The sequence below is a fragment of the Notamacropus eugenii genome, chromosome 3 (assembly GCF_028372415.1).
Source record: "Notamacropus eugenii isolate mMacEug1 chromosome 3, mMacEug1.pri_v2, whole genome shotgun sequence".
Classification (NCBI taxonomy): domain Eukaryota; kingdom Metazoa; phylum Chordata; class Mammalia; order Diprotodontia; family Macropodidae; genus Notamacropus; species Notamacropus eugenii.
In genome coordinates this window covers 274,655,560-274,668,294 of record NC_092874.1, presented here as the reverse complement: position 1 = coordinate 274,668,294, position 12,735 = coordinate 274,655,560, and the positions used below count along the sequence as shown (strand labels likewise).

Genomic DNA, 12,735 nt, shown 5'->3' with positions numbered 1-12,735 from the left:
GCAACATTCAGGGCCAGCTCCTACCACAATATCACAGACCTCTCCTGCTGACCTCCTAAGTGGTCTAGTCTGGAGAAAATGACTCATTCTGACCTTTCATTGATGTGGCTGCTCCAAAATTTGATTTGAGGCGTTATTTTCAAGTTGTTTGAAGAGGAATGTTGGGGGAGGTCTGCTGGGTTGCTGCCTGTACTCCACCATCTTGGTTCCACCCCAGATTTTGGACTTCTTTGCAATGCTTTTGGCCTTTTGAAACTTTCCTCTTTTTAGATAATGGAATTGACCCATCTGCCCATGCAGAAAGAAAGAAAAGTCTGGGTCTCACCAAGAAAGCAAGGTTTTCAATACTAAGGGAACAAAGTGTCTGGATCATAAAAGGAAAAAAAAAAGCAGATGAGAAGGTTAAAACTGCTGGTGTGTCAGACACTGTGAATTGCCAACAGATTCTGAAGGAGAGACTCTTTGTCCTGTGCTTACAACCCTTACCCTCTGGACAAAGGAGGCTTAGATAAGTGTGACTAGAGAAGGTCCCTGCAGAGAGAGGGTTTTGAGCATTAGACATCTTTGTAAAGACTCCTGTCAGACAGGGGCTAACACCTGCTCCTGCATTCTACTTTTGAAGTTTTAATTTTCCATTTTTCAGGCTGAGATACCCAATCATAATAGGGATATAGATTTCACTTTCAATAAAATCATCAGTGAGGAAAACCCAAATTAAAACAGAGACCTAGGAATCAAGCTGCCTTTTTGTATTAGTATGAACACAAGCAATTTCTTCCCCATCTCTTCCTCCCTGTGTGAAAAACTCTAGAACCTGGAATTCAATTTGGTAGCAAATATTGGATCCTATAAAATGGGGAGGGAGAGGGAGCGGGGTAGAGAGAGTTTTCATGAGCTAGGAGGCTTCCTAATAGCTTCCAGGATATTTTAAGTGTAAAATCCAGGATGGATATACTTGATCCACATTTTAATCAAGGGAGAAAGAATAGATTTTAAATAGGTTTTAAATGTTCCCAAACTCTTAGGAAGGATGGTAGTGCTAGTGACAAGAACTTCAAGGGAAAGCAGAATATTTCTTACCAATTATAATTACCATTTACACACTACCTTAAATTTTCAAAACACTTTATATATAATTATCTCATTTGGTCCTCACAACAAACCTGGGAAGTGCTATTGTTATTCCAGTTTTACAGGTGAGAAAAATGAGGCTAAGACAAGTAAATGACTTGCCCAGAAGTGTTTGGGGTAGAATATGAAATTCAAGTATTATTGGCATTGAGTCCAGTAATCTATTTGGTGCACCACATATTGGCAGTTGATGCAAATTCTCCTTCAGTCTCTTCCTTACTTATGATTCTAGATGTATCTATCTATCTATCTATCTATCTATCTATCTATCTATCTATCTATCTATCTGTTTATCTATCTATCATCTGTCTATCATCTATCTCTCTATCTCTCTATCTAATCAGTTATATAGAGGAAATTTATAATTGCAGGTAACCTGGGAAGCCAATCAGTCCACTTCTCTTGTTTTGCAGGTGAGGAAACTGAGGTAGATATAGGTTAAGTGACCTGCCCAGGGTCACACAACTAGTAAGTGACAGAGGATGGATTTGAATATAGGTCTTCCTGGGTCCAGGTCCAGAACTTTATCCACTGTGCCACTTTCATTCTAACCTTAAATGCCTCCAACTCTAACCCTAGCCTACTTGTGAATAATAGTTAAGCTATTTCATAGACTGGGCAGCTATGCAGCAGAGTGGACAGAGGGCTGAGCTTGGAGTCAGGAAGACCTAATTAAGTCCAATATTTCAAACACTTGCTAGCTGTGAAACCCTTGACAAAACCTTTACCTCTCTCAGCCTTAGTTCTCCTATCTGTATAATGGGGGTGATAATAATAACACTAGTCCTTCCCAGATTTGTTGTAAGAATCAATCAAGATAATATGTGGAGTGCTTTACAAATCTTAAAATACTATATAAATGCTAGCAGTTATCATTATTAAAGGATCATAATAATTATTCATTAATCATAATTATATAATAATTATCATAAAAGGAAGATAAGTAACCCAAGGTCACACAGGTGGTAAGATTTCATTTGTGTGGCATTACAAAGTCAACAAGTCAAGTCAGCAAGCATTTATTAAGTGCCTACTGTTTGCCAGGCTCTCTGTTAAGTGTTGGATACTCATCTCGTAAGCAAGACAGGTATTAATATCCCCATTTTATAGACAAAGAAACTGAGGCTCAGGGAAGTTAACTATACTTGCCCAAGGCTATGGGACTGATGACAACAGGACTGGGTCTAGAACTTGGGTTTTCTGATTCCTGGTTCAGCCCTCTTTCCTTCTGCCCTTTTTGTCATCTCTCCCACATTTCTCTGGAATCTGTCACGGAATTTGGTGATGTATTCGTTACCTTAAAAGTGCTAAATGAACTCCAGGCAATGCTCAGGAGAGCAGAATGTATTACTGAAATTTCTGATGGACTGACTACCTCCTGGGTTTTTAGCTGCCTGAAAGCTCCTATTAATTCAATTCAATTTTTAAAAGTTAGCAAATTCCTTTTGTGGACAGAGAACTATGCTGGGTGCTATGGGAGAAACAAATCATTTCTGAGTCTTGTTTCCTGCCCTCAAAGTGTTTACATTCCTATAGGAAGATGGGGAACATACACATATGGCAGCTGGGTGGAACACTGGGTTCAAATTCAAGCTTATATTTACTAGCTACATGACCCTGGACAAGTCACTTAGCCTCTATCTGCCTCACTTTCTTCACATGTAAAATGAAGATGATCACACCTACCTTGTAGGGTTCTTGTGAGGATCAAATGACATAATCTTTCTAAAGTACTTTACAAGTCTTAAACTGCTATATAACTTGGGCTAGCATTATTTTTGCTTGCTGTTCAATTCTTTCAGTCATGTCAGACTCTTCCTGACCCCATTTGGGGTATTCTTGGCAAAGATATTGGAGTGGTTTGCCATTTTCTTCTGCAGCTCATATTTACAAATGAGGAAACTGAGGCAAACAGGGTTAAGTGTCTTGCCCAGAGTCACTCAGCTAGTAAGTATCTGAGGTCAGATTTGAATTCAGGAAGATGAGTCTTTCTGGCGCCAGGCCTAACATTCTATCCACTTTGCCACCTACCTGCCCATTTTATTTTTATGTAATTATAATGCAAGATACTTCAAGCATGTGAGATTTCATTAGTGTAGTGATTCCCTCCATCAACATATATCACAGCCCTTTAAATCTTAGGAGAGCTGTGGTAGTCTAGTTTTCTGAATCCACCTCTTTTTTTTTGAGTGGTTCTACTCTAAGCATGCATTCTCATCCCATCTGGTAACCTGCCCCTCCAATCTTTGTTCTCCTTTCCCCATGTCTAGAATCCCCTTGCTGGAAATGTCCAGTCTTTTAGCTGATTGAAACCTACCTACCTGTAATATCAGAGACAGGAAATTAGTAAGACATGCCTGAGAGATGCCCTGCCCTTTTGTATAAGGGGGATGGGGAGTAGGGAGGCTCTCTTCCACAGTGCTGGCAGCCTTGTTGTGTTGAACACAAGTATGCCCCAACCCATCCAGGAAAGGATGGAGAAACCTGGAGTTATGGTGGCGTCTTTGTCTCTTCAGTGACTGAAATTCTATTATTTGGTTTACCACCACCTTCTTCTTTTCCCCTGCAGACACCCACCCCCCATTCCCAGAGTGTTCCAAATCATGTACCTTCCCTTTTGTGATATAAATTGTCATTATAATAGAGGCCTGTTCATTTTAGCTTCATTAGCCTGGTCTATATCATCTGGGTAAATTTCTGTTTCCAAAGAGTAGCTAAAACAAATCCTAGGATCGCAGATTCAGATGGAATGTCAGAAGTCACTGAACTCAACCTCCATATTTTACAGAACAGAAAACCAAGGCCCAAGGACATTCATAACATCACAGATTTTAAGCTAGAAAGGACCTTAGAGGCCACCTAGTGCAACCCCTCATTTTTACAGAGGAGGAAATTGATTCACAGAAAGATAAATGACTTTCCTAAAGCCACAAAGGTGGTAAATGCCAGTGCAGGAATTCCAACTTGGTATCATGACACCATGCTCAGTGCATCAATTTCACAGTTCTTTCCGCTGCACTGTTTCGTATAAAGATCATAGGGGAACAATGATAAATACGTAACTGTTCCTGCCCTCAAGGAGCTTATTTTCCGATATATGTCTAAATACACAAAAAATAAGTACCAAGTAATTCAAGAGAATCACTAAAGTCTTCATATAGGAAATAGCTTTTTAGTTGAGTTTAAAAAACAAGAACAACCAGAAATTAGAAGGAACATCTTTCAAGCATTGGAGAATGAACTATGCAAAGACATGGAAGTGCTGATTTTGAAATGCCTATGGGATTTAAAGGCCAAAATGTCCAATAACCAGTTCATGGTGCAAGACTAGAGCTCAGGGTGGAGCTTAAGGCTGGATGTGTATATACAGGAGTGCTCTGCTTAATAATTAAACTGTCAGGTTGACTATAAATCCTAGAAGTAAAGGTTTCACTTAGAATCCTTTGAGTATATTAGTTACACCCTCTTAGAAAAACCATGGGGAAGCTGGATGGTAAAGAGTAGTAATCTACATTAGCGAGGGAAGACAGACACTGATGAAATCAAGGACCCATCAAGGCTCAAAACAAAAAGTGCCAGTTGAAGAAAAAATGAGTAAAAGAACCCTAGAATCTTAGAACTGGTAAAATTCATTTATTTCCCCCTAGAAAGCATTTATTTATTTTGTATTTCATTTTTATTTCATCTTTCTTTTCTCAATAACATGTAAATAAAAAATAACTTTTTTTTTAATTTTGAGTTCCAAAATCTCTCCTTTCCTCCCCTCTTCCCTCCTTGAGAATGCAAGCACTTTGATATAAATTATACATAGGCAGTCATGCAAAACGTATCCATATTAGCCATGTTGTGAAGAAAAAAAAGAACACAGACCAAAAAACAAAACAAAACAAACCAATGAAAATAATATTGAGTATGTTTCTATCTATATCAGACTCCATCACTTCTGTCTCTGGAGAGAGATAGCATTTTTCATCACTAGTCCTTCAGAATTGTCTTGGATCATTGAAGTGCCAAGACTAGCTGAGTCATTCACAGTTGATCATCATACAATATTACTGTTTCTGTGTATGCTGCTTAGGTTCTGCTCACTTCACTCTGCATCAATTCATGAAAGTCTTCCCAGGTTTTTCTGAAAACATCTTGTTTGTCCTTTTTCATAGCAAAATAGCATTCCATTACATTCATATCCCACAGCTTGTTCGGCCATTCCCCAGTTGATGGGCATCCCTTCCATTTCCATTTCTTTTTGTACATATAGGTTCTTCCCTCCACCTTTATAAAAATGTCTTTGGGGTATAGACCTAGTAGTGGTATTGCTGGATCAAAGGGCATGAACGGTTTTATAACCCTTTGGGCATGGTTCCAAATTTCTCTGCAGGATGGTTGGATTGGTTAACAACTAGAACTGGCAAAATTATTAAAGATTATTTAGTCCTGCCCCTTGTTTTTACTCATGAGAAAACTTGAGTCCCAGAGAAAGACTCAGAGGTAATGTAAAGAGTAGAGGAGACAGTCCTGAACTTTGACAGGGGGAGGGTCCTGAATTCCTGTTCAGTCTCTGTCCACTTTACCACCTACCTGCTCCCCGGGGAGGGTGCAAGCAATATCCAATTGCTATAGTCCTGGGCTAAAAGATAGAATTCAGAAAAACCTCTTAGGAAATTTTAGTCTCTTTTTGGGTCATCGATGTCTGAGCAATCTGAATCTTTCTCAGAATAATGTATTCTTTAAAATTCATAACTGAAGGAAATGTTCTATTTCAACTAGAATAATAGTGAAAATAAAAACATTTCTTTTTTTTGCCATCTGTGTTCATGTGTTATTTTTGTTCAATTACTTAGACACTTATCTGGATAAGTCACTTAGGCCCTCCAGGTCCCGGTTTCCTCATCTGTAAAATGAGAAGGTTGGAATTAATGATCCCTCTTCCTTCTCTAAGTCTTATCATTAGGATCCTAATGCAGGTCTCCTGATTTCTTACTTAGGCCACTGTAGTCTACTGTTATGCCAATGGCCAATAGTGAGCAGTGACCCTTGGGAAGGTCACTTCCTAGCCCTATGCCTCAGTTTTTTACTTTGTAAAAGGAGAGATTTGGGCCAGATGACCTCTAGGGACCTAAGATCCCTTCCAGCTCTGAGTCGACGGTCGTATGTTGGTCCCCATTTCTCAGATGGCCCCTCATGTCCTTTATTTCTCTGGCTACAGGATTTCTCCAACCAGGGTCCCTTGAGCAGATGTATCTGTGTCTAATGTAGCTAGAGGTGAATAAGATGTGACTGAAAGGTTGGGTTAGACTCATTTGTCATGCTTGGTTGCAGTGATTGTGGGAGCTGTGGGACCAGTAGTTCTGGGTCCTCGGTGACATTCATGTCTATTTAATAAAGCAGCTAGTTAATCTATGTCTGTTAAACTTTAATCCCAAGACCTGAATACAGTCCTGTATTTATTGAGCTATTAACTCTGAAGCAGGCTCTCTGTGTGAAACAGGTGGGCAGCTCCCTCTCAAAATGCACTGAAATTCCAGCTTTGCGCAACAAAGCCTACAGACCACCAAATAGGTGGCCTTCAATTGCCCATGTTTCGGTCTTTTGGGTTAATTAATAACAATCCACATTAAGGTTGTTTTGGGGTTATACTCAATCAGTCAATCTACAAGCCTTGGCTTATCATGTGCCAGGGCTGGGAATCCTCTGCACAAATACAGAAGGTAGAGAGTACAGCTCTTACAATTCCAATTTTTCTTGGGTTTGTGAAAATTGAGTGACTCATCTAGTCAATCAGAGAACATCTGTTAAGCACCTACTATGTGCCAAGTGCAGAGAATACAAATAAGGTCAAAAATCAGTCTCTGCTCTCAAGGAGCTCACTCTCTAATGGGGGGAGACAAGAAGCAAACAGCTATGTATGAATAAGATATAAATAAGGTAAACTGGGGATAATTGATAGTGACCAGAGCTGAAACACAAACCAAGTCTTATCTAACACTAATTCCAGCTCTGAGCACAGTGTTTACCACATAGTAGGTGCTAAGTAAATATTAGCCTGTTGTGTTCATCAAAACCTTCTATTGACAATAAAATCTGCCATTCTGGAGAAGAGAAATTTTATGTAAATTTCTCAAAGGGTGTCTGACTCTGCATGACTCCGTTTGGGATTTTGTTGGCGAAGAAACTGAAGTGGTTTGTCATTTCCTTCTCTACCTCATTTGACAGATGAGGAAACTGAGGCAAACAGGGTGAAGTGAGCTGCCCATGGTCACACAGCTAATAAGTGTCTGTGGTCAGATTTGAACTCAAGTCTTCTAACTCCAGGCCAACTCCTCTGTCCACTTCACCTCCTAATTGCCTCTAGGGTAAGGTGCAATCTATGCCCAGGTGCTATAGTCCTGGGCTAAAAAAAGAATTCAGAATAGCCTCTTAGGAATTTTTAACCCCTTTTTCAGCCATGGATTCCATCTCAATCTGAACCTTTCTCAGAATAATGTGATCTTTAAAATTCATAATTGAAGAAATGTTCAATTTCAACTACAGTTTAATGAAAATAAAATTGTAATTTTTTTTGCCATCTGTGTTCATGGGTTATTATTTAGTCGTGCCCTACTCTTCGTGACCCCATTTTCTTGGCACAGATACTGGGGTGATTTGTTATTTCCTTCTGCAGTGGATTAAAGCAAACAGAGTTTAAGTGACTTGCCCAGGGTCACCATGGATTCCCTGAAATCTAGCCAATGATCTCTGACCAAGAACCCCTGCAAATGTATGAGGTAAGTTAATGTTTTTTTTTTAAAAAAATGACTATTTCTCCTTCACTATGAGAGCACACACTAACAGAGGTGGGAGGGATGACAAAGATAAAACAAGTTTAGAATTCTATTGTATGAGACGCTCCCAGGCCTGCCTAGACATTCTTTTTTAGAGTTCTCACAGCTTTGGTGGAAATGAGCAAATACTCTGTACTTTGCTGGTGAGGGAAGAGACTTTCTCATGGCATCTCACTCTCTCACTTCCCTCTAACCCCCTCCAGGGAAGAGTCTAATTTCCAGCAACAGGTGAAGATGGATAGCGGGAGAAAATAATCAGAAGTCTGTTAGCACTAAGCAGCAGGGAATCTGCTATCCATTGGCTCTGGCCTTCCTGTGAGAATGGAAATTCATTGGGGGGGTGAGGGGAGAGAAGGGAAGGGGAAAAAAGGAGTCTACTTATCCATCTGTGTTACTTGGAACACTCGAGCAAGTTGGGAAACCATCCCTGGGCCTCAGTTTCTCCATCTGTAACATTGTGCTTCCATGATCTTGCACTCTCATGGGTCCTCACAATGAGAAAACTTCTTGAGTAAAGTATATAATTTCCTTCTATTCTTGGATTTTTGTTGCTGCTGCTGGTGGTGTTCCATTGATATTTCTGGATATAATAAAATTGAAAAAAAGTAGTTCAGAGGAGAGTAGCTTTAGTGTTTCCTCCCCAGCAAGCTTTGGCCCCTTGGTTGGTTCACAAACACCATCTCTCAGCTCTGGGCATTCTGCCTGTCTGTGCCCCATGCCGGAAACACTCTCCCTCCTCTGTCGTAACTACTGACCTCTCTGGCTTCCTTTAAGTCCCAACTAAAGGGATTTCCATAGGAAGCCCTTTTAATTCTAGTGCCTTCCCTTTCTTAATTTTTTCCCTATCTATCCTGCATATAGCCCGCTTTATATATATTTATTTGCATGTGGTCTTTCTTGCCCATTAGATCAGAAGTTCCTTGAGATCAGGGACTGTCTTTGCTTCTTTTTGTATCTCTGGCACTTAGCACAGTGCCTGGCATGTAACAGGTGGTTAATAAATATTTGTTGATGGAGCCCATCTAAGGCTCAAACTCCTCATTTTATAAACAAACAAAAAAAATATATATAAGGCTTAAGGACATTAAGGAACCTGCCCAAGGTCACAGAGCTAGTTAGTGCTAATTAGTACAATTCTCTCCTCCTATTTGTGTAGATGTCCACCTTCTCTATAACGTATAGTGTTAGCCTTAGTGTTGCCCGGGGGCATTGAGGTTAAGTGACTTGCCTAAAGTCACACAACCAGTATGTTTTAGAGTCAGAACTTGAACCCAGGACTTCTTGATTCCTTATCTTGCTCTCCATTGTGTAACCAATCCTTTCTTCTCATTGCATAAAGAGGAAAAAGACCCAGAAAGGAGGACCGTGATTCATGGGAGGGAAGGCTCTTTCCTAACCTTCTCTAAAGTTTGCAAGGTAATTGTCTTGTCTCATCTCTTTAGTGAAGATAATTTGGGCTTACTAAGACTGGCCCAAATTTCCATGAAAGCCTTCAACAACAACAGCAACAACAACAAACCCATCTCCTAAGGCAAATATCTCTAATTTTTTTTCAGACGAGAAGCCCATCTATTTCATTTCCCAGAAAGGACACAGATCAGGGTGAAGGGGGAGTGGTGGAAACTGGGGAGGGAGTGATGGGAAAGAGATTCTTGCTGACAGAGAAATCCTGGGCTGGAAGAAGAAAAGAAGACAGACAAAACTGAGCCAGCTCCCACCCCTTTCCTGACTTCTCAGAACGCTAAGAGAGGAACATGGCAAAAGCCACTGAACTGGAGAACTCTAGACCTAAGGAGACCTTGGAGTGTTTCATGAACTAGAAACAAAGCAGTATCTAATCTAATCCCAGCACTTTATAGGTAAAGAAAAGGAGTCCCATCCAGTCAAAGTGACTTATCCACGGGCATAGAGCTTTCAGACTAGATTTCAAGATCTTTCCAAAAGAGATTCCTTCACTAGGGATGTTCCTTTGACCTAATTAGAAAGAATAAAATAGCAAAAAAAATATTGTGTAGGTGTGTAGCTTTAGAGCAGCATTGGATTTCAACAGTTCTCTAGTTCAGCTCTTTGGTTTTACAGAAAAGGAAACTGAGGCCTCGGGAGGTTTTGTGATTTGCCCAAGGTCACATTAGGTAGCTATCATCATCAGAGGTGAAATGTGAATCCAGGTTCTCTGACTCCACTTACTCATTCCACAGTCCCTCATGGTTCAGCTTTCCTTTTACCTTCTCCCACAAATAGTTCACCAGCAAATTTCATTTTGATTGAGAATTAGCCTACAGAAAAGGTGAGGAATTGCAACTTTGTTCTTTCAATGGAGAGGTGGGGTACTTTGGATATAGAATGTTACATATATTGGTCATTTGCAGTGTTTCAAGTGGTTTTACTCAACTGCTTTTTTTTTTTTTTTTTATTTTTGCAAGGCACATCTAGGTAACCCAGTGGAGAGAATGCAGGGCCTGGAGCCAGGAAGACCTAAGTGCAAATCCAACCTCAAACACTTACTAGCCTTGTGACCTTGGACAAGTCACTTAACCCTATTTGTCTCAGTTTCCTCTTCAGTCAAATGAGCTGGAGAAGGAAATGACAATCCACTCCAATATCTCTGCCAAGAAAACCCCAAATGGGTTCTCAAAGAGTCAGACATGACTGAAAAAAATGACTAAGCAGCAATAAGGGAAGTTATAGAGCTGGGGTCATACCTGAAAATGACTGTCATGTAAAAATCAAAATATGATCAATAAAACTTTTATTGTTTTAATCACTCACCCTAAGTTAAAGGACAAATAAACAGAAAACCAGCATTTTTCACAGCAGCAACTGACTCTTTTCTGTCCATACATGGTGCTGGGCAAAATTGTGAGGTGAGTGAAATTTGTCTTCCATGCTTTCCCCTCCCATGGCTCTGGATTACTTTTCTCATGGTTTCCATCTCAGCCCAGAGCTCTTGATGATGCAAACATCCCTCATTCCTCCCCACTCTTCTCTCCCCTCCCAAATACCTCTAACCTGATTATTTCTGACAACAACCTAGGCCACTCATTTGTTATGGTTCCAAGACTGATGACATTTTGGTTCTGAATAAAATTGAAGTGAGTGATAGAATGGAACAGAAATCAAAATCCAACAATGTGTTGCATACAAAAAAAATGCAATTTGAAAGTAAAGACACTGAATGAAAATAAAAGGTTGGAAGAAAATTTACTGTGCATCAGGGGAATACAAAAAAATTAGTTGTTGCCATCTTGCTAGGAGACAGAAGGAAAATTAAAAATTCTTAATATCAAGAAAAATATACAAGGAAACTAAAATACATTTAAAGGAACCATAGAGAGTGAACTAATTATCAATGCTAAGCATATATGCAGTAACTGAAATAACCTCTAAATTAATAAAGGAAAAGTTAATTGCACTGACAAAAGACAGGAAGATAGTTTGGTTCTGCCTCAAGACAGCTGGGCACATAACTCATCACTGTGCAAATATTTGTGAATGGAATTTTGTTTCACTAAATCTCTCCCCCTTTCTGCCTGCCTTGAGATTGGCCTGTCACTCATAGCTGCTATAATTAGAAACTTGGGTTCTTCAAGCCTATTGGTTGACCAGAAACCCTCAGTACAATTTCTGTGATTCCATGGGATGATTAGGGGAAGATAATTTCTCAATCTTGCCCATAGATTAGTCACCATCTTGTTAGGAAGAAAATTCCCTTGTGCTGATGATTCCAACCAGCTTTGCTGGGCAGTTTTTGTAAAGTAATGGGTGTCATTTGATCCTTACAACAACCTTAGACATAGGTGTTATTACTATCCCCATTTTACAGATGAGGATGACTGAGACAACCAGAGGTTAAGTGATTTATCCAGGGTGGCACAGTTAGTGTAGCTTGTCCATAGTAACATAGCTGGCTCTGGATATATTTTTCTTTTTTTAAAGGAGAGGGTGGAGGTTGCTGTGTTCTTGTCTTTGATTCCTAGCAAAATTCCATTGGATAAACTATGAACATCTAGGAAGGAAAATGAGATTCAGAATCAGAGAGATCTGGATTTGAATCCCACCCAGGACATCTATTAACTGAGTGATCCTGAGAAAGTCCGTTACTCTTTCTATACCTCAGTTCCCAAACTGGGCATAATTACTCCAGGCTGACTATTCCAAGGAACCTGTACTGTTTTTTTTTTCCCCTTTGTTACAAAGGAAGACTCTAAATTGGAGTGTAGGGTAAGGCATATCAGGAAATAACTGATATAAAAAAAACCAAAAATTTTTTTTAAAAATTGAAATCACTATGAGTAAAAGAACGAGCATTTTTGGAGATGGAAGGGATATCAGAGGCCATTGTGCCCACCCCTCTTATTTTAAAGATAAAGAAGCTTAGGCCAAAGGAGACAGGTGACTTCTCTTGCCCAAGATCACCGAGGTAATAAGGATTAAAGGTAGATTTTCAGCCCTGGTTCTCAGAGAAATGGTTTTAATTACATAAAATAAAATCAACAATGTTACAAAAGAAGTCAGTTATGCTGAAATACACATCTCACAATCTATTTTTTTTTATAGTTCACCAAAGTTATGAGCCCCTGGACTTGATGGCCTCTTAGATCCATTTCAGCTCCAAATCTAGGATTCTGTGGTCACTGCCAAGGAAGCACTAGTACTCTCCCATTTGAATGAGATCATGACCTGCACATCCTGTCAAACTCTCCTCAATACTGCCAAGTTTTCCATCACTCAAAGTCCCTTTCCAAGCATTCTGTCTATAATTATCCACCTTTGCCCCACTCTG

General features: G+C 39.7%; 1 long non-coding RNA gene across 4 annotated transcripts in view; it reads left to right on the top strand.

Annotated features, from left to right (window-relative positions):
• LOC140534484 (uncharacterized) overlaps positions 1 to 12,735 on the top strand; it is a 394,676-nt gene that overhangs the window by 303,375 nt on the left and 78,566 nt on the right. For 3 of the 4 annotated variants that reach the window (XR_011977337.1, XR_011977336.1, XR_011977334.1), the window contains 2 exons: positions 7,793 to 7,895; positions 10,376 to 10,974. This is a non-coding gene — a long non-coding RNA (uncharacterized lncRNA). Of the gene's footprint in view, positions 1 to 7,792; positions 7,896 to 10,375; positions 10,975 to 12,735 lie in introns of those variants that run through there. The other variant, XR_011977335.1, reaches the window with a different exon arrangement.